The following is a 27501-nucleotide window of genomic DNA, read 5'->3' as shown; positions in this document are numbered from 1 at the left end:
GAGATGAAAGCAATCATTGTATGCCACAAATGTTTTCATTGACCTGTGTATTAGAGGGTAATAGATCATGGAGGGCCTTGCATCCTATGTTAAAGACTTTTGAAGAAACTGAGATCACTTCCTCCATTACTTCAAACTCTCTCCTTTATGCTTGCTTTTTATCTTTTACTATAAAGAGCCACCAAATGTAGCATTTGGGATTAAAAAGCATTTACCTATTGCTTCAGGAAGATTTTTATATGTAACTTTTTCAAGCTCAATACATGTCAAGTAAAAGAATCAGGGGTAGATTTTTTTTCTTTTTTTCTCCAGATAAGAGAAGAAGGACTAAAGGATATAAATTTTATATTTATATTTCAACACGAGAAGGAAATTCTAACATTTCTAATAATAGGATGAACTTCTTTACAATATGAGTCACTATCATTGGATATTTCTACTTAAGAGTAGATAGTTTATCAGACTGAAAGGATAAAATTGATTCCTTCATTCATTGAGTATTCAGCAAAATGACCCCAAAGTCCATCCCAATTCTAAAAGTTCAATAGTACATAATTTGATGGCTTTCCTGTATACTTCAAGAGTGCAATATAAATCAAGTTGAAGTTGCTGGATATTATTTGGTCCTAGTTGAATATCCACGGAGAAGGTTAAAAGCTTATACCTGTGGCACATCATTTAAACAAACTTAAAAACTATTCAGTCTGTAGACACACACTCATGAGACACAAGGGTATCCAATCAACGATGACATATTTAGTTGTAAAGAAAACTACAACAGATCCCTCCGGACATGAATATTAGATGTTGGAAGACAGTTGCAAAGATGGAACCAGCCTGGTATACACAAATGACACAGAGACACTAAAGCCACACAACACATTCAGTATATGTTGATGCAAACAGGCAAGTAAGAAAAATATCATGTTTGAATAAGGTCATGTTATTTATGTATCAATTCCTATTAATGTGATAGACAAATGCTTTGTAGTGTCAATAAGGAATAAGTTTTAACAAGTTATATGATGTGATTTTCTAGTATTAACTGTGACCTTCTGAAGGATATAGGACTGCAAGTCTGGTTCTGTGAAAATTTCAAAGTAGGAATTTGGGTTAGTCGATTAAACTCCGTTGCCTCTGTTTAGGAAACCCATTTCCTGTTTGTCCTGAGAATAGTCACTGGTGGCTCTTGCAGCTGCAGCATTTACCCTGAGAAAATTCATGAATTACAGTCTTAACTTTTCCCCCAGAGTTTGCCACAAACTCTAGCATATCAATAGTCTTTGGAAACAAATGTCATCTTTCTGTTTATAGCATTCTGTTTTTAGTAGCAATATTTCCATTTACAAAATGTAATTCTCGATCGCTGAAAATGTCAAATCTTAGAAAAGGTAGCATTTCTCTACACGTGACATTAAATTGACACTGGCAGTGAACTGCACATTTTTTTTTTAATGGGAAAAGGGTTAACTGCCAACTGAAAAAAAACTTGAGTGGTCAGTGGAGTAGGCTCCACTAAAAAGAAAATAAAAGTTTCCACGATCATATAGTTTGGGATATTCTACTCAGCAGCCTCCAACCTTTTTGACACTGGTAAGCGGCTACAAATACATGTGAAGCTTTGCTCACTTGCTGGCCACTCACCTCCTGCTCTGTAGCCTGGTACTAGTCTGTGGCCTAGGGGTTGGGGATCCCTAAATAGACTATAGCAGGGTCCCCTAACCCCCAGGCCACAGACCGGTACCAGTCAGTGGCATGTTAGGAACCTGGCCTCATGGTCAGAGGTGAGCAGCCGGAGAGCGAAGCAGCTTCTGTATTCACGGCTGCTCTGCAGCACTAGCATCATAGCCTCATCTCCACCTCAGATCATCAGGTATTAGGTTCTCATAGGAGCACTGGTCCCTGGTGCTAAAAAGGTTGGGCACTGCTGGATTGTAGAATATTAAGACTTAGTAAAGAAATGTGTTGTTTCTTCAAAAAAACATTTACTTATTTGGCAACTCTCCTTTCTTCTTTATCTGTCTCTGCCTCTTCCTCCTCTTTCTCCTTCTTGTTCTTTTACCTCATACTTCTTTTCCTTTTCCTTATCCTTCTATTTTTTATTTTTGAGACTTACTGACATCCTATTTTCTCTAAAAAACTTTTTGAGAAATTTCAGAAGTTCTTAGTCTCAGATATGGATGTATGTATGCAATGTGTATGCCAAATCTCTGAAACAAAGCTCTCATGAGCCAGGCTTGCTGCTGCTGTGAAATTTAGGACTTGAAGAATTCAAACATAGTTTTGATATTTAAAATTTTAAATGGCTAGCATCAATGAAGCACATGGAGAAAAAATTCTTGTTTGGAATACAGGTATATATTGAAACAGTAAACACATTTATCCACTCTTTTTTTCTGCTAGAAATGATCTGGGATTAGTTCTTTAATTATGATCTATACACATTGAAGACAAATTTTGTTTTCTTCATTGCTAAGCTAATGATAATATTAGCTATATTATTTGATTGCTTATTTTGTGCCAGCCTGGTTTCTGTCAGTAGTCAGAGGGGAAAAAGAATGCAGTGGTTTTCTCTACATTACAGATGATGAAACTGAGGATTAGATAGGTTCAGTCACTTGCTTAGGTCATACACAATAAGTGTCAAAGTTACGTCTTGAAACTAGACCTGTGTAGAACATCAACTCTCCAAAAATACTCTAAACTGCTCTACTTTTTGTATTATTCTAGCAGCAATTTAAAAAATTAAAAATTAAAAACTAAGGTTCAAATTTTAAATATGTACCTTTATCTTGGTAAGTAATGAGTACTAAAGAAATTCTGGGATGCTGATGACAACAGAATATTCAGAGTTTATATCAGTACAAGACAGACCTTTTTTCTTCCTGAGATTGGAAGCAACACTGCATTTTTAGGTTTCTCAATGGTAGTTTAATATTTGCTCTCACTGTCTAAATTCCTACCTTTTCCTTGATATCACTGGCCTGCCTGTCACCTAGAGTGCTTCTCCACATCTCTTCTTGAGTATATCCTGCCCTTCATTCAAATTCTATTTTAGATATCATCTCTCCATTGAAAGTTCCCCTCTTCTTGGAAATTACAACGGATATCACAGAAATACAAAGGATCATACAAGAATACTATGAAAAAGTATATAACACCAAATTTAATAACCTAGAAGAAATAGACCAATACTTGGAAAAATACAACCTTCCTAGACTGAATCAGGAACTGGAAAATCTAAATAGACTGATCAGCAGTATGGAAATTGAAACAATCATCAAAAACCTACCAAAAAGTAAAAGTCCAGGACCAAATGGCTTCACCAGTGAATTATATCAAACATTTAAAGAAGATTTAATGCCTTTTCTCCTCAAACTCTTCCAAAAAATCAAAGGGGAGGCAATACTTCCCAACTCATTTTATGAGGCCAATATTACCCTGATACCAAAACCTGGTAAAGATAACACAAAAACAGAAAACTATAGACCAATATCTCTCATGAACACAGATACAAAAATCCTAAATAATATACTAGCGAACTGAATACAGCAACATATTAAAAAGATTATACGCCATAATCAAGTGGGTTTCATCCCAGAGGCACAGGGATGGTTCAACACACACAAATTGATTAATGTGATATATCACATAAACGAATTATAAAATAAGAATCATATGATCCTATCAATAGATGAAAAAAAGGCCTTCGACAAGATACAGCATCTATTTATGATCAAAACACTTCACAAAATCAATATAGAAAGTACAGAAAGTACCTTAACATAATAAAGGCTATTCATGACAAGCCCTCAGCCAACATAATACTTAATGGTGAAAAACTAAAAACCTTCCAAGATTAGGAAGAAGACAAGGCTGTCCACTATTGCCACTGGTATTCAATATAACATTGGAGGTCCTAGCGAGTGCAATCAGACAAGAGAAATATAGAAAAGGCATCCAAATAGGAAACAAAGAAGTCAAACTGCACTATTTATAGATGACATGATTCCCTATATAGAAAACCCTAAAGACTCCACAAGAACACTAACTAGAAACAATAAGCAAGTACAATAAAGTTTCTGGTTACAAATCAATGTTCAAAATCCATAGTGTTCCTATACTCTTAACAATGAAGTATCAGAAAAAAAGTGGAAAAAATAATTCCTTTTGCAATTGAAAAAAAGAATAACATACCTAGGAATAAATTTAATAAAACATGTGAAGGACCTACATAATGAAAACTACATGTCCTTATTAAAGGAAATTGAAGAAGATACAAAGAAATGGAAAGATATTCTGTGTTCTAGGATTGGAAGAATGAATATAGTTAAAATGACCACGTTACCTAAAGAATTATACAGATTTAATGCAATCTCCGTCAAAATCCCATCAGCATTTTTAAAGAAATAGAACAAAAAAATCATCAGATTCATATGGAACGCAAAAGACCCTGAATTGCGAAAGTCATCCTGAGAAAAAAGAACGAGGCTGGAGGCATCACTCTGCCCAACTTCAACTTATATTACAAAGGGATGGTAATCAAAACAGCATGCTATTTGTAGCAAAACAGAAACACGGACCAGTGGAACAGATTTGAGAGTCCAGAAATAAACCCATATTTATATGGACAAATAATTTTTGACAAAAAAGCCAAAAACATACAGTGGAAAAAGGAAAGCCTCTTCAATAAATGGTGCTGGGAAAATTGGAAGGCCACCTGTAAAGAATGAAATTAGACTGTTATCTATCACCACACACCAAAATTAACTCAAAATGGATTAAGGGCCTGAATAGGAGACATGAAACAATAAAATGCATAGAAGGACCTTAGACTTAAAGAAGATTTTATGAATTTTACTTCAAAGGCAAAGGAAGTAAAAGCAAAAATAAATGAATGAGACTACATCAAACTAAAAAGCTTCTGCTCAGCAAAAGAAACTGTCAAAAAGGTAATGAGCAACCAACCAAATGGGAAAATATATTTCAAGCAACACCTCCAATAAGGGCCTAATATCCAAAATATACAAATAACTCATACAACTCAATAACAATAAAAAAAAGTGATTCGATCGAAAAATGGCATAGGATCTGAACAGACACTTCTCCCCAGAGGACATACAAATGGCCAATAAACATATGAAAAGATGCTCAACATTGCTAGCTATTAGAGAAATGCAAATCAAAACCACAATGAGATGCCATCTCACACCTGTTAGAATGGCTATAATCGACAGGACAAGTAATAATAAATGCTGGAGAGAATGAGGCGAAAAAGGAGCCTTTATACACTTCTGGTGGGACTGCAAATTGGTACAGCCACTATGGAAAATGGTATGGAGATTCCTTAAAAAAACTAAGACTTGATCTATCATATGATCCAGCAATTCCTCTACGGGATATTTATTTCAAAGACTTAAAAAATTATATCCATAAATAAATTTGCACACCAGTGTTCATAGCAGCATTATTTACAGTGGCTAGGACATGCAAGCAACCAAAGTGTCCTACAATAGATAATTGGCTAAGGAAGCTGTGGTACATATATACAATGGAATATTACTCAGCCATAAGAAGAGATGAAATATACTGTTTGTGACAACATGGATGGAACTTGAGATTATCATGCTAAGCGAAATAAGCCAGACAGAAAAGGTTGAAAATTACATGATATCACTTATGTGTGGGATATAAACCTAAAAGCAACAAAGAAACAGGACAAACAAACATAGATTCATGGACATGGACTATAGACTAGTGGTTAGCAGTGGGTAGGAGGGTGAGGGAGGAGTGGGGAAGTGATCAAGTAAAGGGGTTCAAATATAGTGGGATGGGGGAGGGTGAAGTAGGTAAAGGGGGTCAAATATGTGGTTGCTGAAAGAAACTGGATTTTGAGTGGTAAACCCACAATAGAGTATACAGATGTTAAATTATAATGTATGCCTAAAAATTATATAATTGTATTAACCAATGTAACCCCCAAAATTTAATTATAAAAAAGAAAACCCCCCCTTCTTAAATAAATCTAAATTTGCCTCCTCCTCAAATAGAGAATTAGTACTTCTTTCACTATTTTAAATTAATTGCCTACTACATGAATTTAAATTAATTGGCTACTATTAATTACAGACATGTGCTCTCTGGCACAAGGGATCAAAAAATAAATAAATATGGTCTCTTCTCTTAAGGAAGGTGCATTTTAGTGGATAAGTAGTTGCCTAAACAAAATAAAAGCAAAAAAAAAAAAATGAATGAACTAAAATTAAGATGAGCATATATTACTCAATCTAGGTCATTTTTGAAAGTAAAATAAAAATTAGTAATTATGCTTGAACAATAGGCATGACTTGAAACTGTTCTGGCAAGTCCAGATGTATTGCCATCCTATAATGGATCTGTGTTTATGGTGAATATGATTATAGAAAGGAGTGGCTAATCCTGTAGAGGGAAGCTTATAACAATTATTGCTTCCTGTCTTGTATTACTTTCATTTGTGCATGCAGCATATTTTACCACCAGTCTCTTAAGATCTTTGAAGGTGGGTTCTATATCCTGTTAATCAGCTTGTATCCCATAATGCTCACAAAGCACTTCCTTGTATGTAGTCACTTAAGTGTTGAATGGATATGTTCGTTTTCCTGTCAGGTATCAATGCTGTCTTTCTGCCAGTTTAGAAATGTATGGTCGTAATTCTCAGGTACATTTCCACTGTGTGCATTTTGGCCAATATTTATTTTTCAAATTTATTTCTTTATTTGCAAAGCAATTTAATTATGATGTGTGTGTTATTTAGTCCCTTATAAATTCTATGTTTGCTTGCCACCAATAACTAGCTGTATGTCGAAGAAACAGGAGGAAGTCAGCATAATAGGTCAACAGATGGTGAAGAAGTAGTCAGAAGGAGAGTTGGAGGATAGATTGTACTGTGTGAGATCGGGAAAAAGACAATAAAAGAAGCCCACTATTGTCAGAGCTCTGGCAGTCACTCAGAAAGCCTCTTGAAACTCACACTCCTAATTTTAAGCTTGAAGGTAAGTGACTGCTTGTTTCAGCCCAAAGGAGGGAACCCAAAATCTTTGACAAAGGGGAAGGAATTTGATTTCTTCATCTTTTCCCTATAGGATGTGAGAGATCTGCTACCCTGCTTGGAGCAGCCCACCTTCCTCTCTCCCTGGATGACTCTTGCTTTGTGTGAAATAAGGCATTCATTTCCAGGAATCCACAGACTTCCATTCTGAAAGGAGCTGTAAAGATGACTTGGTGCACTTCTTCATTTTACTGGAAGTTTGGAGGTAAGGGGTGGGAGAACTTAGGACCAGGTAGAGGAGGTCATGAAGCCAAAATGAAATAGATGCTTTCCAGCAAGCAAACCAGCATAAATGTTATAGATTTACAAACATGTGTTGATAATTAGCAATGTGTTAATTTACAACCAGTTTTCTCTAAATAATTACCATAGTTTAAATTATGAAAAACATTAATATTCTATCAAGCATCCTGAGCCTTTTTGAGCCCCTCCGCGACCTCCTAGAGCTCTCTAATGATTCAGAGGATTGAAATTTGCATCTGGCACAATACCTCAGCATTGACTCTGGGCACTGGCATTGAAGGGTTACCACCTACATTAGTCAGGAAACAGCAAGAAGTGTCTGGGTTTGATCAATCAGTAAATAGCCAAATCCATGAAGTCACAACTGGGAAAGGACCACAGTCAGTTGAAGGCACCCAAGTAGCACGTGGAAACTAGCTGTCTATCTACTCTAACTACAGACAACATTCCAATGGGCGGGAAGTGTCGTAGGTAAGAGACTGGCATCAGGTTCAGATAGACTGAGTTCAAAGCCTGATTGTGTCAGTGGCCTTTACAAGTAATTTAACTTCTTTATGCCTTAGTTTTTTCATTTTTAAAATAGCAATAATGTTAGCATCTAGCTCATAGAGATATTGTAAATATTATATTAGATAAAGCATGTAAAATGCTTAGAATGCGGTAAGCACTCAATAAACATTGTGGTTATGAACTTTATTACTTTAGTGCTACTACTTGGTATCCCAGAGAAGTTTTCTAGCATAAAGGGGAGGGACAAATCAAATAAGGGACATACAATGTAGGAATTAAGAAATATCAGATTCACACATCCATTTTTTTGTACTCGTTCTCATTATTTACTAAGTCTTAAGACAGTGAAATGTTATTGCTCTTTAATATTGTTTCTTGATTATAAGAAAAATGTTATGCTGGTATTGATAGTGAAAATTTTGAAATAAAAAATGAAAAATACCTGCTTAAAATATTTGTTCATTTGTTGCTTTTTGTTTTCTATCCCACATATGAGTAAAATCATACAGTTCTTATCTTTTTCTGTATGACTTATTTCGCTTATCATGATACTCTCTTTACAGGTCCATAATAAACAAACAAACTCATGGATACAGGAAACACAGTGGTGGTTACCAGAGGAAGATGGGGTGGGGGAGGAATAAAAGAGTAAAGGGGATGAAATATATGGTGATGGAAGGAGACTAGACTTCTGGCAGTGAGCACATAATGGAGTATACATACGGATGTTGTATTATTACGTTATACACCTGAAATTTATGTAATGTTATTTACCAATGTTACTCCAATAAATTTCATAAAAATAATAAATAAAATTACCAAAAAGATGACACTACATGGAAAAACAATAATTTTAAAAAGTTAATGAAGATTAAAGTGTCCTTTCATTGTGCTCCTTCACATGTAGAATTCTCTCCACTTAGGAAGTTACAAATTCCTTATGCACTGATATTCAGAATCCTGTTGTTTGTTTGTTTGTTTGTTTTTAAATCTGTTAGTCTAAACAGCAAAATTTGAGTTAATTGATGTTATCAAATTGTTCATGCTCTACAAGCAGTAGTATTTGGTATATTTCTGTTAATCTAGTAAAATGGTTCTGGGAAGTTAATGTTCTTTCTTTCAAAGATTAAAGGTTAGCATCTCAGCAAATTCACTTAGTGAAACCAAGATTACATACAGATCAAGTACTACACAGCTCATGTAATTCACTAAGGCTCACATGGACACTCTTGAGTCTCTACAGGTTAAATCTTCTTAGAACAAATCCAATTGCAACAACAACATCTGAATAGCCAAACCTCATTGGAGCCAGGTGATGCCATTCTTATTGTTAACAGCATCACTACAAGGGAACTTGTAGTCCATCCACAGCAATAAGGGAATAGAATCTATGTTGGAGTTTGTGGTAACGGTATTGAGCTCTATCTAGCTGCATAATTTAAAAGGAAATAGTGGAAAAGCAACAGTGAAATAGTCAAGTAAGAGATGGAGGCTACAATTTCCTTGGCAGCGAGAGAGGAAATAAATGGCTGCCTTCATTCAGAAGAGCCCAGTGGCCCAGCTGCTTAATCAGTGTCATTCAGGTACAGATTCTGCAAATATGAGTTAGAGATTTTGATAACATGACATTGTAAGTCACTGAAACCACAATGGCATTAAAAGTGTATGCTGTTGGTTGTAGCCCAACAATTTCTGAAGTCAATAGTCTTGAGCAAGCATTTTTAAAGACCTGTATAACATAGCTTTAGGGCAACATAATTCTAAAATCAACTATATTCATCAAGATAATAAAAAATAGATTCAAATAGGAGACAAGGGAGCAAATAAACAACATGAAAACATTATGCAATCTACTTGAACAATTGCTGTAGTCAACCTCCACTGGAGGTTATTTAGAAGAGGAAGAGGAAAAGAAAGTCAAACTGAGAGAGTAAAATTGAATATGTTTGCTATAACAATTGGTAGCATCTTTTGATAACCAACAGGAAGTATTTTCACATTGTCAAATCTGGCTCTACCTTAAGTCGTATCTCATTGCTTGCCATCTTTCCTGTAACTTTCCAATTCTTGGCTGGTGGCCCAAACAGGTGGCAAAGACGGGAGTGATTGTCATTCAGCAGTCTACAGTTCTTAATTAACAGAAGCCCTCTGAGGATATTTTGTCTTTCACTTCCATGTTGATTAAAATACCAAAATGAGTTCAGTATATGAACAAAAGTGCTGCTTTTTTGGCTTATTTTCCTAAAATGCTAGGTCTACTCTTTTGGCAAAAGAATCCTGCATCAATTCTTGGTGTCTTTTTGTTGTTGTTGTTTAGCATGGCCTATTTATAATTAATAGACAGTGTATCCATATCGATAAACTTTCATGAGATAATCATTCTGAGCAAGAGTTAGAATATATAATGTACTCTAAACACTTGCTATTCAAAGTGTCTGCATATTAACACTTTAGCATTACCTGGGAGCGTATAAGAAATGCAAAAGTTCAGGCTTAACTTCAGACCTATTGAATCAGAATTTTCCAAGATTTCTCTTGTATTTACGCCTATGCATATTAATTTGAGAAGCATTGCCCTAATGTGAATAAGGCTTTTATTTGGTCTTAATTTATGTAAGAATTGTCTGTACCTTACCTGTTTACTTGTTAAAGATATTTAGAGTTATGTCTCAATGTTTAGAAATGTATTAGAGTATTTTCATGAAATTTATTTTTTTGAATTTTGCTTAATCTGTAGTTAGAATTACTTACCTTTGAAACTTAGTTTGAATGTGTTTTAATATACTTTAAACTTTTTTTTCTTTTTAAGAGTTTAGTGTTTATTTTTTTCTTGTTTGGGCGGGATAAGCATAATATAATTATACTGAGTAAACATAGGGTGGGTTTGGGAAAACCTCAACCAGAAGAGAGAAAAAATATGCCAGTTTTACAAATGCCTACTTGGCTAATTTCAAGGTCATGGGGAAAACCTAATTTCCCTCAAATGTTTTCCTACCCAATTTTTAGCAAATGCCTCAAGTTTCTCATTTGTCTTAAATATTTACATTTGCAAATAGACCTGAGCAGAAAATACTATAGGCAAATAACTTCTAAAGTATATTCTGAAGTCAGGCTGTTTTTAGCAACTTACTTTGAAGAACAAGAGTTTAGAGTAGTTAATTCTAATTCTTTTTCAAAATAGTTATCTTCAGAATACATAATCTATTAAATCAGTTTGGAAACTACTGTTCAGTATAGGTTCCTTTTCCCAATGCATACCATCAAGTTAAAGACTCTGGGAAGTCTTGCAGTGAAAAGAATTACATTTTGTTTGGCACAACAATAACCAAGCCACTTATCCGCTGTCATATCAGTTGAAATCCTATGGAACTTAAAAAAAAGCCCTAAAATATATGTTGCTATGAGTTATTTTTACATGATTTTTAATGAAAAATATAAAAATGAGAGGAAAGACTTAAGTCATCTGAACAGATGGAAGGGATTTGAATTGGTGGGGATTTGAACACAGACAAAAAGGTTACAAAACTCTTTGACAGTGTACTCTAGTCAGTCCTGTGGTCTGGCTTTGTAGTGTAAAATAGAGTTCAGGATGGGTGAATCACGTGCACGGATGCGTGCATGCGTACGTGTGTGTGTGTGTGTGTGTGTGTGTGTGTGTGTGTGTGTGTGTGATAATGGAGATAGATGAGAAGAGAGGAGCTAACCAAGGACACTTCTATTTGGGGTTAGTGTTTTGTTCGTTTATATTGACCCACAGAAATAGGTTTATTCTCTAGAATGTCTGTAAGGACTTAGGTTGGCACAGGAAAAAAAATGTTCTGGGAGGAATGATTTACTTAGTGAGAATGAATGGAGGATTCTGGAAATAAAATAATGTGTTTCGAAATCTAATAAATGGAGACCTAGAGTGAAGTGGAGGGATGAACACTGGCTTCCGTGAGCCACATCTGATTTGCATTCTGTATCAACCTGTCAGAGTGGCATCGAACACACACACTCTGATTTCTCTGAGTGCCAGTTCTTTCATAAGAAACATGAAGAAAATTTCAGAATAATTGCAGGGGTTAGAGACCATAACAGTAAAGTTTCAGGCACATATTAGGTCTTATTAAGTCCTTCATCAGTAGTAACATTATCCTTTGTTTTAACTGAGCACTTACTAAGGGCCGGTGCCAGGAACTGTGCTGGGCTGCTGCTGTACAGCTTCGTTTAGCATCTGGGGTGGTAGAGGTGTTGTTAGAAATGGCTTTGTGTGGCAGCCAGATGCATCTTGACAGACCTCTTATAATGTTTTCTAGATTACTGGGATAAAATAAAGCACAGATCAGAGAAATTTCATGTGTGTTCAAATGAATATTTAAAAGAAAATACTGTTCCTTTTTGACCAGACATGAAAAAAAAATTATTTCAAAGCTCATATTTGGACTCAAGAAATATCTGCATTTGTAAAATCTAAATTATTTCCAGCCATTTTACCCTTATATGTTTTCTTAACTGAGAAGTAAGCTAAAAATAAATTCGACTTGAAATATACTTGAAAATTTATAGGTACACAAGAATATTATTGAAAGATTCAAGAGATTCGAAATGTTTACAGCTAAGTATCTCCCTCCCTATGTCATAGACATTCTCTTTCCCACTAATATATTTTGACTATCTTTTTAAAGATATTTTATGCAGATGTCATTATGCAAGTCTATCTCTGCACACATTTTTAAATCGTAGGCAATATACTCCATATACTGTCCATTCTACCAGCAAAAGTACCCTTTTTCTATAAAGCATGATAAATTTTCCCCAGATAAGTAAATCATTATAGTTTAAATTTGCTTTTCTTTTATTATGAGTGAGATTTAACGTATTTTTATGTATTTAAGATATTTCGGATATCTTATATATTTAAGATATTTTCATTTTTCCCTTTTGCAAGCTGTCCAGTTATGCCTTTGATCTTTTTAAAAAAATACTGTTTATTGTTTTTGGAGATTTGCAGCAGGCTTTATATATTGAGAAAATTAGTCCATTATCTGTAATGTAAATTGTCAATATGTATTTTATCATTTGTCTTTGTCTACACTGCTTTTGTTTTGTGATTGCTTTTTATTTTTTTGTAGTTTCATTTATCTATCTTCCACATTTGAGTTTTGTGTCACACTTAAGATTTTTAATCTCTTGTGATTTTTTGTAACACATTTACAGAATATTTTCCAATATAAATCTCTGACTCTCAGAGATTTTGTTCTGGTGTGAGGAGTGAGATGGACTACTATTTTTTTTTTTCTAAATATTTCTCCAATACAGTTTGTTGAATGATGCCTTATACTCTACTGATATATATTGCCGGCAAGAATAGCTTGGGTCTAGGCAGGAATACAGAAATCACTTGGTATTACAAACTGAGAACTAATACAGGGAATATGTTACGCATGTGGGGGAAATAGGGTTATCAAATAGGGCAACCCAGAGATTAGCAACAGGAAGCTGATGCAACTCCTACTACTATAGGGACAAAGCAAAAAGTTAGTAATCAGAGCTCAGAAGTCAATGCTTCCATTGAGAGAGAGCCATTTCAGGAGATGCCCAGTGGGAACCGAGGTCATAGATGTAGTGACTGTCCCACAGGATCAGGAGCCATAGAGAGTGAGCACACCCAAGATATATCCTGGATTTTCCTACTCTCTCCTCACCAAGCTCTGCCAGTACTTTTTATTGTATGAACCTAACCAGAAGACTGAAGACACAGGAGACTAGGAAAAGTAGTTTTATGCCATTCACATAAGAGAAAAGCAAGTGTGTATAGTTTGGGGTATCAGAGTGAAGACTTATCTCACCAGCATACCTTCTGTTTTTGTGTTTCATTGTTTGCTTATCTATTTAGGAATCAGAACAATATTTTTCTAAAAATTTTTTTTCTGTAACTTCATAAAATCCATCTCAAAAGACTAATTCCTTCTGGTTATTTTTTTAAAATTAAATTTGCATGATTTTTCCCATGCTAGTTTTTCAAATAAAATTTAGACTAGCTTGCTTACTTCTAAAAGAAATCTTGTTGTAATATTATTATATTTCTATTTAATGTATAGGTTAATTTAATATAATTAATATTTACAATGTTGATTCATATAGAGAAACAAGGTAATATCTTCCTATTTATTCAAGATTTCTTTGAATCTCTTAATAGAGTTTAAAATTTTCTTCACATAGATTGTACATGTTTATTTCTAATAATTTTTCCCTTTTTGGTTTTGTTACTATTATTTTTTCTTCTACAATGTTTTAATTTGGTTGTTGATGACTACAAGAAGGCTGTATTGTGTATTCAGATGTCATCATGAAAGTCTATCTCTGATTTGTGACTAATCATCTTACAGAATTATTTTATTGTTTGTTATAGTTTTTAGTTGATTCTCTTAAGCTTTTAAATATTTAATATTATCAATTGCTAATAATGGGAACTTTTATTTTCTTTACAAATTATACAACTCTTATTTCTCCTTTTGTCTTTTTTTGTTTGTTTGTTTGCTAGTTCCTCCAGAACAGTGTTCAAACATTTTGGTGATAGTGGTCATCTTTTCCTAGATCCTTGAATAGAAATAATTTCTTCATATCAAACACAATGACTTCTGTGGATGTTTTTCTTCCGTTTTTCTCCACTGGAGCAGTTCAGTGATAATTTAAGGTATCAAATCCCAATTATTTTTTTCAAATTTATTTTGCAAATTAGTCTATAAACAAAGACTTTTGTAGGGTAGTTCTCTGACAAAATCCTTTCTTCTCTATTAATCAGTTTAGTTTCTTATATCTTCTGGGAATGATTTTAGTATTTTATGTTTTCCTTGGAAATTATCTTTTTCAGTATTTTTTGAATCTCATTTACATAGATTTGAACAATGTGATCTCAAATTATTCTTGTAATTTTCTCTATGTATATCGTGATTTACCTGTCGTCATTTCTTACTTTGTGTACTTATTTTCTCCTTATTTCTATAAGTAGATTGATTATGTTTTATCTTTTATTTTTAATTATGAAACACATTCTTAGATTTATTTATTAGTTTCACCATTTTTCTTTTCTTCTAATTTATTAATGTCTTCTGTAACTGTTATTATAGCCTTCTTACTGTTTATTTTATGCTCAGGATGGTCTAAACTTTGAAAATCTGCAACTTGAAATCTGCAACCACCAGAGTTCAGTCTCTGGCTGGTCTTATACTTCTGTGTGTTCTTCACTGTAACTGTCATTCTGTTATCAAATTCTCTATTATAGGATTATATGTGTCTCCTGGATTTAACAAAGATGAAGTTTCTCTTTATTCTATTTATTATTTTATCTCTTAGTTTTGTCAAACTGTCTTGCCTTTCTGTTTCTTATTCTTATCATTTTGGTATGATTTATGTTATGAGACAGTAGCATTGAACATTTTCATTGCCACCTTAAAACTGGAATACTCCTTTAATAAGTAAATATTATTATTATGGCATTTGGAGCCTCTTAGTTTTAAGTAGTTCTCTTTCACTATTCCAGAACTATTCCTAAGCAAAATTTATGTTACTTTAAAATTTCAAAATATATTTTTTTAAATAAAACTTTATTTCCTTAATAAATTTTTGGAGATGTTCTCATTCTGTTGTAAATAAAGAATTTCTAAAATGTATAATGGATCTAATTAGTTGCATAAAGTACTAGGATTCTGGTCCAAGGGGAAAAATTCAGGTAATTAAAAATATCATTGCTAGCTATTTTATCTTTCTGAAATTTAAGATTTCACCTTGATAAACTTCTATGAAACAAAATGCTTGTTTTTGGTTGAATCCTCATAACGAATTTTAGAATCTCTATTTAACAGCCCATTACCATTTATCTAATATTACTGTGTACTAGAGATTCTACTAAATGCAACATGTCATTTAATTAATCCTCACCCTGACTTTATTAGTTGATATATTTTCAACAGCCAATTGTCGTTTATATCTTGAATATCTGGCAGGCTCTCAGGTACAGTATATTACAAATTAAATCTCATTCTCTGCCCTTTGGAACCTACTTTCTCTCTTGTGTTGCGTTCCTTATTGCTTTTAATAACACTACCAAGTCACTAATTATCTAGGGTCAAAATCTCAAAGTTAATATAAATGCCTTGTCTTCCACTACATTCAAAGTGTGTTGTATTTATGTACCTTTTCCTTTAATTGTTAGCATCATCATAATTATTTTTCAACCTCTTTACTTCTTCCTGTAATTTTAGTGATAACCTCTAAATGCTCTTTGAATATTTTGGAAACTCAGTTCTCATCATGGTTTTCCTTTGCACAGAGACTTTCAGTGTCTCCCCACTGTGTGTAGGATTAAATCAAAATGTCACAGCAAAGTCCATCGTGACTAGTTCTAATATAATTTTCTATCTTAATTTCCTGTCATTCTTCTGTTAGGCATTAGCTACTTTAAAAAAAGACTTGAAACATCTTGAAACATGAGGGAGGGGCAGTCTTGTGTAAAGATGGAAATTAAGAAAATTATTGTGGAGTTTACAAAAGACAAACTCTATCTCAAGACTTTGCATGGTGCTGGTTTTAACCTTAGTGTTCTTTCCATTCATTCAAGCCAACATTCCAGCACTAAAGCCGTCCCAGATACTAATCTATCCAAGAACCAACGCTATTATAAAATACCTTTCAGAAATTTCATAATCTTTCTTCTTATATCTTAACTTTGCAGTAAGAACTTTGTGTTCTTTTGAACAAAACCACTGTGTACCTGTGTAAAATTCTGTTTGTTATACCCTAAAGCACAGGTGGAGAAGATCTAGGCAAGGTCAACTAATCAAAGTGATTGGGAATTTTCCATATGACAGCAGAGCAGTAAAACTGAAATTCTTCAATCAGAAAATAGGTGGTGAGATATTTGGACTGTAATCTTTACTTTTGTGATGGATATAGAGAATATTAACATGGGATTAGTTATTGAATATTGAAATGCTGGAAATAAAGAGTGTCTCCTTGACTCATGAAAGAGGCAATTTTATAGCAAATACATGTAGTTATTAAACAAAGGTACTCATTAGTCTAGATGGTAGAAACAGAAACAATAAATAAATTATAGAGGGATTTTGATGTATTCATTGGTGATAATGACAGAATTGATGTATTAAGGTAATCTAGTTTGAGGGCTTTGGCAACCTTATGAAGATATACAACAGAGAGCAAACATGTCATCCCACAGAGCATTTCATGAAGTTATTTCTTCATTTATGTAAGAAATATATTTAAACACCTACTATATAGCAGGTGTTAGGCACCGGTGATGAATAAGACAACCAAGGTCTTTGGTATACAAAGGAGATAAAAATAGTACCATGCGAATAATATGAATAAAACAATAATAGGATGTGATTAAGGCTATGTAAGGAGAAATAAAGAATAACAGGAAGTGCACAAGTGTCCACTGTTAATGCCTGTATCCTCGGAGATTTTTCTTAAAGTTGCATTTATATAGAGTTCAGAAATTTTCACCTACATTGTGCATTACAGTGTGAAGTTTAAGAAGCTGAAGAAAATGATGAAGGTGGGCGACCAACTCTAAGATGGCCTCCGATAACCCCTTCTTCTTGGTACTCACTCTCTTCTGTAACCCTTGAGTATGGGCAAGACCTATGGCTTGCTTCTAGCCAACAGAGTATCCTTAATGTGATGGGATATCACTTTTATGAAATGGTTATTATGTAAGGTTCTGGCTTTGGGCTTGCTATTGGACCCTATTTCTTATGGGTTCTGATGAAACAAGCTGCCATGTTGCATACTGCCTTATGCAGAGGACCACGTGGAAGGTATGAACAGTAGCCACTAATTGGCAGCCAGCAAAGGCCTAAGGTTCTCAGCCCAAAATAAATCCTGCCACAACTACATGAGCTTGGAAGGAGATCCTTCCCCAGTTGAGCTTTCAAGTGAAACATTTTGATTTCTGTATTGTGAGAGACCCTGAAGCCAAGAACTCAGCTAATCCATACCTTGTTATGACTCAGACACTGTGAGAGAGCAAATGTGTGATGTTTTAAGCTGTGAAGTATGTGCTAATTTATTGTACAACAATAGACAGCTACTACAATGAGGATTACAAAGCACCTCCACAAAAAAAAAAAAAAACAAAAAACAGTTAATTTCTGCTACCACAGATTGGAAACATTTGTAGTATTTAGATGAGAGAATTGATAACTATCAAAATTATGATGGGGTTTTCAAGAGATGAGAATGTATTAGAGAGAAATTTAAGAGGTAGAATGGGTAAGACATGGTTAATTTGATGAGGAAGTTGAGGGAAGAGAGCTGTCTAAAGCAAAACTCAGGTCTGGCTTCAATCATTGAGCAAGAAGGCAGTAGTGCTGTTCACCAAGACAGAGAAACAAGGCAAGATCTGTAACTGGAGCTTAAATCAAGGTATTCTCTCCTCCAGTCTAGAGTTTTGTTTTGTTTTGTTTTGTTTTGTTTTGTTTTGTTTTGTTTTGTTTTTTCAGCATATCATGTTACATATCAGGAAATAGACACAGCATGGTATTGTTTATATAAATCATATATATTTATTAGACAAAAACCATAGTTCTGAGAACTAGTGAAAGGACTGTAAATTGAGCTGGAGAATTCTAACATTTGAAAGTGAAATAAGGTAATTGAAAGTGACCAGCAGCTCTTGAGGGCACAATGGCCTCATCTGTAGACTGGAGATAGATATCTTTTCTGTGTGTGCTTTAGGGTCTTTACACTGAAATGTGAGAATGCACGTGTGGATTTGGGGAAATTGCATCACAAATACATGTTATAACTTAGTTTTTCTATTATTCTACAAAAACATGCATTTTAAAATCATCTACCTAATATTCAAAGAGCTATTTGTTAACATCAGATAAGTAAGATAACATAAAAGGAGAGATGGCCAAGAAAATCTCAGTTGTTCATATCATAGTAAATGAATACAGAATAATATCATCCTCTGTTAAAAGATAAAACCCCAGATATATGCTCAGTATTTAAACCCCAGAGCTCATTCTGCCAGTATGTGAAGAGTATGGGTACTGGCAAAGACCTTACATAGATCTAAACAGCAACCACTATCTTCATGTGGTTGAACATGCCAGTAGTAGAAGTGGGACTTTTGTTCTGTTATTTCCTTATTGTTTCTTTGCTTGACTGTCTTGGCAGGGTGTGTGGACCAAGGCAACTAAACATCAGTGCTATACAACTAGTACAGTATAAAAATAGATTCAGAGGTTTTATAACTGCATTATTAAAACTACTTTTAACCTTTGCATCTATGATAGCAGCATGAGTTTTACTTTCAGATAAAAAAGGGAAATTATTTTTCAGATGAGCTTTATAATAATCTTGCAATATTAAATTCTAAGTGACAAACCTGTTCATTCAGTAGGTCAATTTCTTTTGTGTATTTCATTCATTCGATAATGAAACATAGTTACTACTCTTGGAGTGAACACTTGGAGATTATAAAATGCATATTATGATTTTTATAAAGTAGAATTATATAATTTTTACACTTTTTTTTCAAATTGAGACATCTTCAAGGCTCTCAGAAATACTTATTTTTAAAATTTGACACACAGGTTCTTGTTAAGATCGACTTTCAGTGGAAACTTTAGAAAGAAATAGAAGTCTTGGACAAATGACACAATCTGTATCACATAGGGTATATTAAAAATGTTTTCAAAAGGATGATTATATTCTTTCAAGGGACCTTGATGTCAATATATCTTTAAAGCAAAAACACATCTGAAAATTCAATAGTCAGTTCACTATGTAGTTAACACTTTAACTCTGTAGAACTTTTCAATTTATTTTTGTAAAGAATGGCTTTTGCCATAACTCTCTGCCACTGTTACAAATTAGACTGGAAAATAGTGTATTCCAGTTATAACTTTTTATCCTCTAAAGCCCAGGCCTATTTCTTCAAGGACAGTATCTTGGGGAATAGAATAGTTTTGTAGAAATATTATCATGCAAGGTAGTATTTAGCTTAGAAGGGCTGGTTCCATTCAGCTAGGTGTTATTGCATGTTAAATCGCAGATCATTCAACTCAGCACAGAATACAGAAACCAGAGTATCTATCTATCTATCTATCTATCTATCTATCTATCTATCTATCTATCTGCCTATCTATCTATCTATCTATCTATCTATCTATCTATCTATCTCCTACCTACCTACCTACCTACCTACCTACCTATCATCTATAATTTATCTTCTTTTGACCATTTGATGATTTACCAGGAGTATCTTTCTCACCCTTGTTGGCGTGGCTCACACCTTCTTACCTTTGAACTCTTGAGAGTCTTCAGTATTCCCTGAACCTGCAGACTCTGTTAAGTATTTTATTATGTGTGCCAATAACACCAGGGACATGTGTTTGTTACGGTAATCATTCTATTGTAGGAAGAATAATTGTTTGTGACTGTCACAACTTAATTAGGCTGCACTCCCTTGAGGACAGGGCAGTATGTCATATCAGTAGCCTGTACTAAGAATTAAGCATAGTTCTTGACACCTGGTCAATAACTGCTTGCTGATCTGATGAATTTATCAAGGTTATTTGTATGTAACTAAGTAGGTTGTAAGAGAAAAAAATGCAACAAGCTGAGAAAATCAAATGCTAAACATACCCAGACCTAAGAGCTATTCAAAACTATCTCTCCCTAAGACTGGCCCCCATTTCTTCCCACCAGTTGCTCCTTTTTATTGTAATTGAACTTCTTTGTTAATAAAGAAAATGGTGAGAAAGTTAGCATATTAAGGTACTCTAATGAATGCATGTGAATTTGTTTCTCAGATTCATTGTGTCAAAGGCAAAAAGACTTGATGGGAGAGCCAAAATTTGAGAAGACTGAGAGAGAAGGCTCGAGATGACCACTGCAGCAATGGGGAGCCAGTGGCAGTGTGAAGAAAGGGTCTTTATGATGCACCTTTTTCAGACTTTACAGCAACTGGAGCTCCCGTAAACCAGTGTGTTGAATTTACTGCTTCAACCAGAGACTCTAATCATCTGGTTCTGAGCAGCAAAGCTGGTCATGGGGGCAGCACCTCAGTGGAGTAGTGTGGAAATCCTCTTGCTCCAACAACACACAGCCCTTATAATTTAGGTTACAGTGAACCACCTCATTTCTAGTTGACAAGAAACTTGAAAGCCTCAGATACAGAGATGAATGATGTTGGGACATTTATTCTTGATGTACTTTCTGCACATGAGCTTGAGTTTTACTGGTATTCAACATTTTCTCACTCTCCATCAAAATACTCAGTGGCCATGTCAGGTCATGAACTAAAATGTTTACGTTTAGAGAAGAAAAATATAAAAGATGGAAATTATTTATGCTGCTGTTGTATACACTCTGAGAAATGGGCTTTCCAGTATGTGAACTTCCAGTCTGGTACAAAAATGCTATGGTCAGGTCCTCTGCTTTCCACCTGTTACATAAGCAGGGTTCATGCTCTTCACTAAAATATCCTTTTATATGTTCACTAGGGCATTTTCATTTCTCAGTGTTTCAGCAATTCTCTCCTTTTTCCTTTTTCTTCTTCATTACTATATTTTTCTTCAATCCTAAAAATTTATTTTCCCTTGTGCCTGCTTCCTTAAATGTCTGCACAACCGATTTCCTCATCAGCTTTAAGTCTTCGATGGAATGTCACCTTCCTGAAGAGATTTTTCTTTATCACCCTATTTAAAGTTGCAGCTTACACCCTTTCTTCATTGCACTTATTCTGTATTTATATCTTTCTCATAGAATTATCTTTTGCAGCTACATGGCGCACTTATTAGCTATTTTTTGTCTGTATCCTTATAAACAAAAGCTGCAAGAAAGCAGGGATTTGTGTCTTTTTTGATTATTACTTTCTGAGTTCATAAACTACTTCCTGATGTTAGTTGGTGCTCAATAATAATTGTAGAATGAATGAATTCATAATAACTCATTCATTCCATCCCTTGAGAGACTCGGTCTTAAGATTTTCACTATAAAAATAAAATTTCTTAACTAAGAATCATCTAGTTTCTGTTACAAAAGTTAATCTCTTTTCTTATTTGTGACAAGGCTTGATTTAATTTTTGGTTCTAGAATTTCCATGTTTTCTGGATTTTGTTCTCTTCCAGGTAGTATCTGAAAGGGGCTTGTGGATCAACAAAATCGTCTACTTTGCATCTATTACAAAACAGAAGAAACAGGTCTTTGAGGACTTTTAAGAGGGCTCTCTTGTACATCCAGAATATACCCATTCAAAGATTCCACTCTCCCAGGAGCTTCATTCCCTTTTGGAGCAGGCATTTACAGAGAACTTACTACAGATTCATTGTTCATAAAGCTGGCCATCTTGATTAGGAGAAACTGCCTCAGTGTGTTTAAACTGACTTCATTTTGTCGAATAGATCTTCACTAATTCCTTGTTAAATTGAATTCAATCCCTTAATGAGTTTCACTCAGCTAGTAAGCCAGCAAGTGCTGGGGACAAGACTAGTAAGATTCAATGAAGGACTATTGGGAAGGATATCTTAATGTGACTAAAAACTCCATCTTTAGTAAATATTTAAAAATGAAGTACAGGACCGAAATAGAAATTTAACAAAATCTTAGCATGCAATCGCTATTTTCACAGACTTCCTCTTTTCAAACCATTTGGTATTGCTTCTTAAAGTGTGTGCTGACTCTAAATTGCATTTTTCCCCTTGACTTAAGACAGAAATTATGCTTTACTTTTGTTACATCTGTGCTCCCCCTGATAGGAGAGTTGTAAAAGTCTTCTTTTAAACCATTGCTATGTCTGTGCAGGCATGTGCAGGCACATGCACACACACACACACTCACACACACACACACATACACACAGAAAAAGGAGAGAGAGAGAGAGAGAGAGAGAGAGAGAGAGAGAGAGAGAGAGAGAGAGAGAGAGAGAGAGAGAGAGAGAGAGAGAAATGAAAGCTTTGTATTTTTCATGTGTAGGACTCCCGTCCTGACGTTTGCCAGAGTAAGAGAGCTGTTTTAACTTAGAAAATGTGATGGGTTTCTGTTCTAAGACATTAAAGAAAAACAAAAAAAAAAAGAATATTTTATTTCCACCTCAGACCCTGTTCTCAACCCTGTTTGTACATTAAAATGATCGGAGAGAAAAAAATTAAAACCAGTACATGGGCTTCATCTCAAACCAATTGAATTGGAATCTCAGGAAATGGGGTTCAGGCACTTCTTAAATATCACATTCCTTGTAATAAATTCCCATTATTAATGGACTTTATACTTCTTTACTGGTAGATTCTGATTTCTGCAGCTCTACCTTTCACAACTTGCTGGAACAAAGTTTATCTACTTTGCCTCATCCATAAATTTTTAAAGTTTGCACAATTTCTCAAATACAAAAGAATATCTTGAGGCATTTATTCTAGCCATTATCTTTATTGCAAATTTTTTTTTTTTTTGAAAAAGCATAGTGGCAAACAAATGTTCCTTGAAATGTATTCAAAATCTTTTTGTGGTTATATTAAATTTGTGATGACAGAGAAGTCTGGGATGCTGGAGGTTATTTATACAAAGAAAAGAAACAGGTTGCATGCTTTTTGTCTTATTTAAAATAATTGGCTCATCTACTGTAGATACCTACTTGCATTGCCAAGTTCAAATTGGAGAACAGATAATCTCTTAGGGTACCTATTAGTTGTCAGGCATCCATGCATTCTCTTATTTTTTTAAATGAATAATCACACTCTCTAAAACTGCATTTAGATTTTAGAGAGATAAGAATGGTAAATTATACAGCAATAAAGTTGCCAGAAGAAACACTAGGCTTGAAAGTTTTAATTAGTCTTTTTTTTTTTTTTCCTTCTGATTAATAAGTTACAGAGGGAGAGACTATGGAGGTGTGGATATGTAATCTTTAGAGGAAGGTAAACGTGGGTTTGAATCTCATATTTTTCACTCACACTCACAGCAGATGTACTGGCAAGTCTGAATCTGACCACTTCTCACCATCCCCTAGTCTGAAACAACATCGCCAATCACCTGGACGCTTGCAACAGCCCCCTGCCCTCTCTGACCCCTCTCTTCCTTCCATATCTTGTCCTTCAAGAAATTCCTCCATGCAATAGCTGAAGAAATTCTTTTTGTCAGTGGTATTTTCTTTTTTGTAGTTTTATTGAGGTATAATTGACAAATAGAAATTGTATATATTTAAGGTGTACAATGATGATTTGATATATTGTGTACATTGTGAACTGAGCATTGCAATTAAGATAATTAACATACCCATCATCTCACACAGTTGCCATCTCTTTTGCTCTCTCTTTTCTTGTGGTAAGAACGCTTAAGATCTACCTTCTTGGCAATTTTCAAGTATATAATACACTATCGTGTGGACACTGAGAAAGAAGTCACCTATCCTGAAGGACTCCTGCTGTTAAACTGGGCTCAAATTTAAAAAACAGAGCCTAGCAGCCATTTCTACACAGGGGCCTCTCTTGTAAACTGTGCTTCAGGGAGAAGCTTGTACTGAATTGCCTTCCTCCTGCACTGAAATGCCTGCCTGCACTGTATTCCTTAGCCAGCCCTTATAAAGGACTTCCTGGAATTGTATTTCAACCAATAGGACTGAGACTTTCTCCATCCAATCAGAACTGCACAGCTATATCTTAACCAACCAGTTAGAACAGCTCCATTCTGACCAAATCAAAAGGGTATCTTTTGGACCAAACTGAGACAATTTGGAGTCTTCGTTTGCATGAAGATAGACCAATCAGGAAATACAAAGGAAATATAACCTGGTTAGAAGAGAATGCTTTCAAGAGTCCTGGAGAATTAAGGCTAGAATTTTGTTAGGTTGAGTCAGGCAGGAATGAAGAGGTGCAGATTGGGAAGTGGAGAGATTGTTGCCCATCAGAGGAATTTCTTGTTTGACTTTTTCCTTTAAAATCCCATTATATTAGTTGATAGATTGTTTTTTCAAACTCAATTCAGACCCTAGGTATAGAAGAGCAAATGTGGTGAAATAGCTATATGTAAAACCCTTTGAAGTAAAATATTTTATTTCTATATGCTTATAATTATTTTCTGTCTTATTTAGAATACTGTATAGTTTGAAAATTCTGGAGCTGAAATTTGTATTCTCTAAATATGCATGAAAAAATGTTTGGTCCACCTCAATAAGAAATGTGTGTTGATTCATTTTTCCTTCAGCCAGCCCGATAAACAGAAAGATTGTCACCAGTAGAATTCTGGTAGAGGAAGATATTATAATAAATCCATCTGATTTCTTAGTGTAGATTTCATGTTAAATGCAAGGTGGCGAAGATCTACCTTTTTTGCTCAAGAAAGGGAAGAGCTACATTGCTCACTGCAAATACCTAAATAGGCTCTTGGTTTATATTACATGCCCTAAGTTATCTTACTCATCTTCTTTTCATGCTTTCCATGCCACAGTCAAATTGAATAACAATATTCTTGTTCTGTCTTTTATTTACCAAGATCTTTGGCCTGTATACACAGTTACTTCCACCTGCAGGGTGTTACCCTCGTGTCCACACACTCAAATCTAACTCGTTATCTAATCTCAGTTCAAATGCAGCTGGTCCTTTGAAGCCTTTGCTAATATTTTCAAGAAATAATCCCAACTCTGTGTAAGATGCCATTGGGCTAAGGTCAGAGAGAGCAAGGGGGAAAGAATTTGGGGATAAAGTCATGGAGGTGAGGAATAGGGAGTCATAGAAGAGCATGAGGAAAATAAGGCTGAGTGTGGAGATGCTTATAATGACTGACTTTTTCTCAGGGTTAGATGACATTGAAGGGTTTTGATCACCACCGAGGTGATCAAATTTATATTTTCACAGAAGCAATAATGCAGCAGCAAAAGGAGGCAGGTTCTGGAAATATTCTTAAGATGGAACCTATAGAATTTATTGAAATACACATCACACAGAAGAAAAAGAGGAGCTACTATGATTGAAAGGCCTGTGACCTGAATAATTGGAAACAAGGAGCTGCTATTAGTTGAGTTGGAGAGAGCTATAAAAGAAACAGGAAGTAGAATCAGGCATTCTGGTTTGGACACATACGGTTTAAGATTACTTTCCTGTCCATCCTGTCAGTTTGATATTATATAAGTTTCAGGGAGCAACTGGGTTGCTGATACAAATTTGGGTATAAGAAGCATTTATTATATTTCTTTTTTTTTGTTCTATTCTTAATATTTTGAGGAAACTCCATATTATTTTCCATAGTGGTTGTACCAATTTAATAGGTGTAAGGTGATATCTCAATGTGGTTTTGATTTGCATTTCCCTGATGATAGTGACGTTGAACACCTTTTCATATACCTGTTGGTCACTTGTATATCTTTTTTGGAAAAGTAGCTATTTATGTCCTTAGTCCATTTTTAAATTGGGTTATTTGTTGTTGTTGTGGTGGTGGTGGTGGTGGTTGTTATTGAGTTGTATCCCAAATACACAAGAAACTCATATAACTATTGAATATGTGGTTTGTAAATATTTTCTCCCATTTCATAAATTGCCTTGTCATTTTCTTGATGGCTTCTTTTGCTGTGCAGATGCTTTTTAGTTTGAAAAGAAGGCTTGTGCTATTCATTTTTGACATGCTGGATTCTATTCTCTTTCTCTCAACCTATTTTCTGCTCATATTCATTTTTAAAAGTTTTGCTTCAGGATATTCTCATTGAACTGCACAAATTTTGAGAGAAGATGACAACATACATTGAATTTTAGATATGACCTTGTTCTTAAACTTGAGATGACCAGTTCACAGCCATTCACTAGAATCTGCTCTAGGTGAGTGCTACGCTCAGTGCATTCAATGGGAAGAAAATAGCCCCTGGTCTCCAGGATCTGATACTTTACTCTAAGAAGCAACCATTTACCAAGGCTAAATTTTAAAATAAGCCTTCACTCATTCCTTTTCCTCACTCCAAAATCCAAATTACTTCATAAAGTCTCTTACATTCTAATATCTCATCCTACAGCCACTAGTTAGTTCATAATCATTCCAATAGCATTCTCACTTGTTCTGCTGGCTTTAGTCTTATCTCCTAATTTACTCTCACTGAGAGAGATTTCTTCCACTCTTCAACTTACTTTGGAATGCATATAGTAAATTTTATTAATAAGTCATTACATATAGATAAAGTAAAATAAAATTAAGGTGATTCAGTCCATGTACACATAACTCATCTCAATCAGTCAGTATAACTTGCTGCACACTTGGTCTTTGTCCTTCACAAAAGACTGATAGGTCCAGGGTTGAAATCTGATGATGTCATTCCCATTCTTAGTTTAAAAACTTTTGATATGCCCTCAGTATTCTTAGATAAAGTCTAAACTCTCGTACTTGGCCCTCGAATTTTTTGATGTGGTGTTGCCTTGTTCCCTGGGTCTATCTCTAATCCGTACTCTCATGTGCTGAAGGCTGCCATTTTAAATTACTTGTGTCATTCACATCTTATACCCTCTCTTGACCGTAGGATTTTGTACATGCTGTTTCTTCCCTAGAAGTACCATCTCTTAATTTTACTTGTAAATTCCTACTTTTTCCATGGCCCAATCTAAGAACTAATGTTCTTTCTCTTAAATGCTCCCATAAAAGGCTGTACCTCTTTTTATCATAACTCAAAT

General features: G+C 34.6%; 1 long non-coding RNA gene across 1 annotated transcript in view; it reads left to right on the top strand.

Moving 5' to 3' along the window:
* The first annotated feature begins 5969 nt into the window (after positions 1–5969).
* The window catches only part of LOC107517046, a 276036-nt gene continuing 254504 nt past the window's right edge, over positions 5970–27501 (top strand). The window contains exons 1-2 of the long non-coding RNA XR_001598431.2: positions 5970–7031; positions 7122–7292. This is a non-coding gene — a long non-coding RNA (uncharacterized LOC107517046). The remainder of the gene's footprint in view (positions 7032–7121; positions 7293–27501) is intronic.

The sequence above is a fragment of the Rousettus aegyptiacus genome, unplaced genomic scaffold (assembly GCF_014176215.1).
Source record: "Rousettus aegyptiacus isolate mRouAeg1 unplaced genomic scaffold, mRouAeg1.p scaffold_m13_p_1, whole genome shotgun sequence".
NCBI lineage: Eukaryota > Metazoa > Chordata > Mammalia > Chiroptera > Pteropodidae > Rousettus > Rousettus aegyptiacus.
This window is presented reverse-complemented; position numbering and strand designations above follow the sequence as displayed.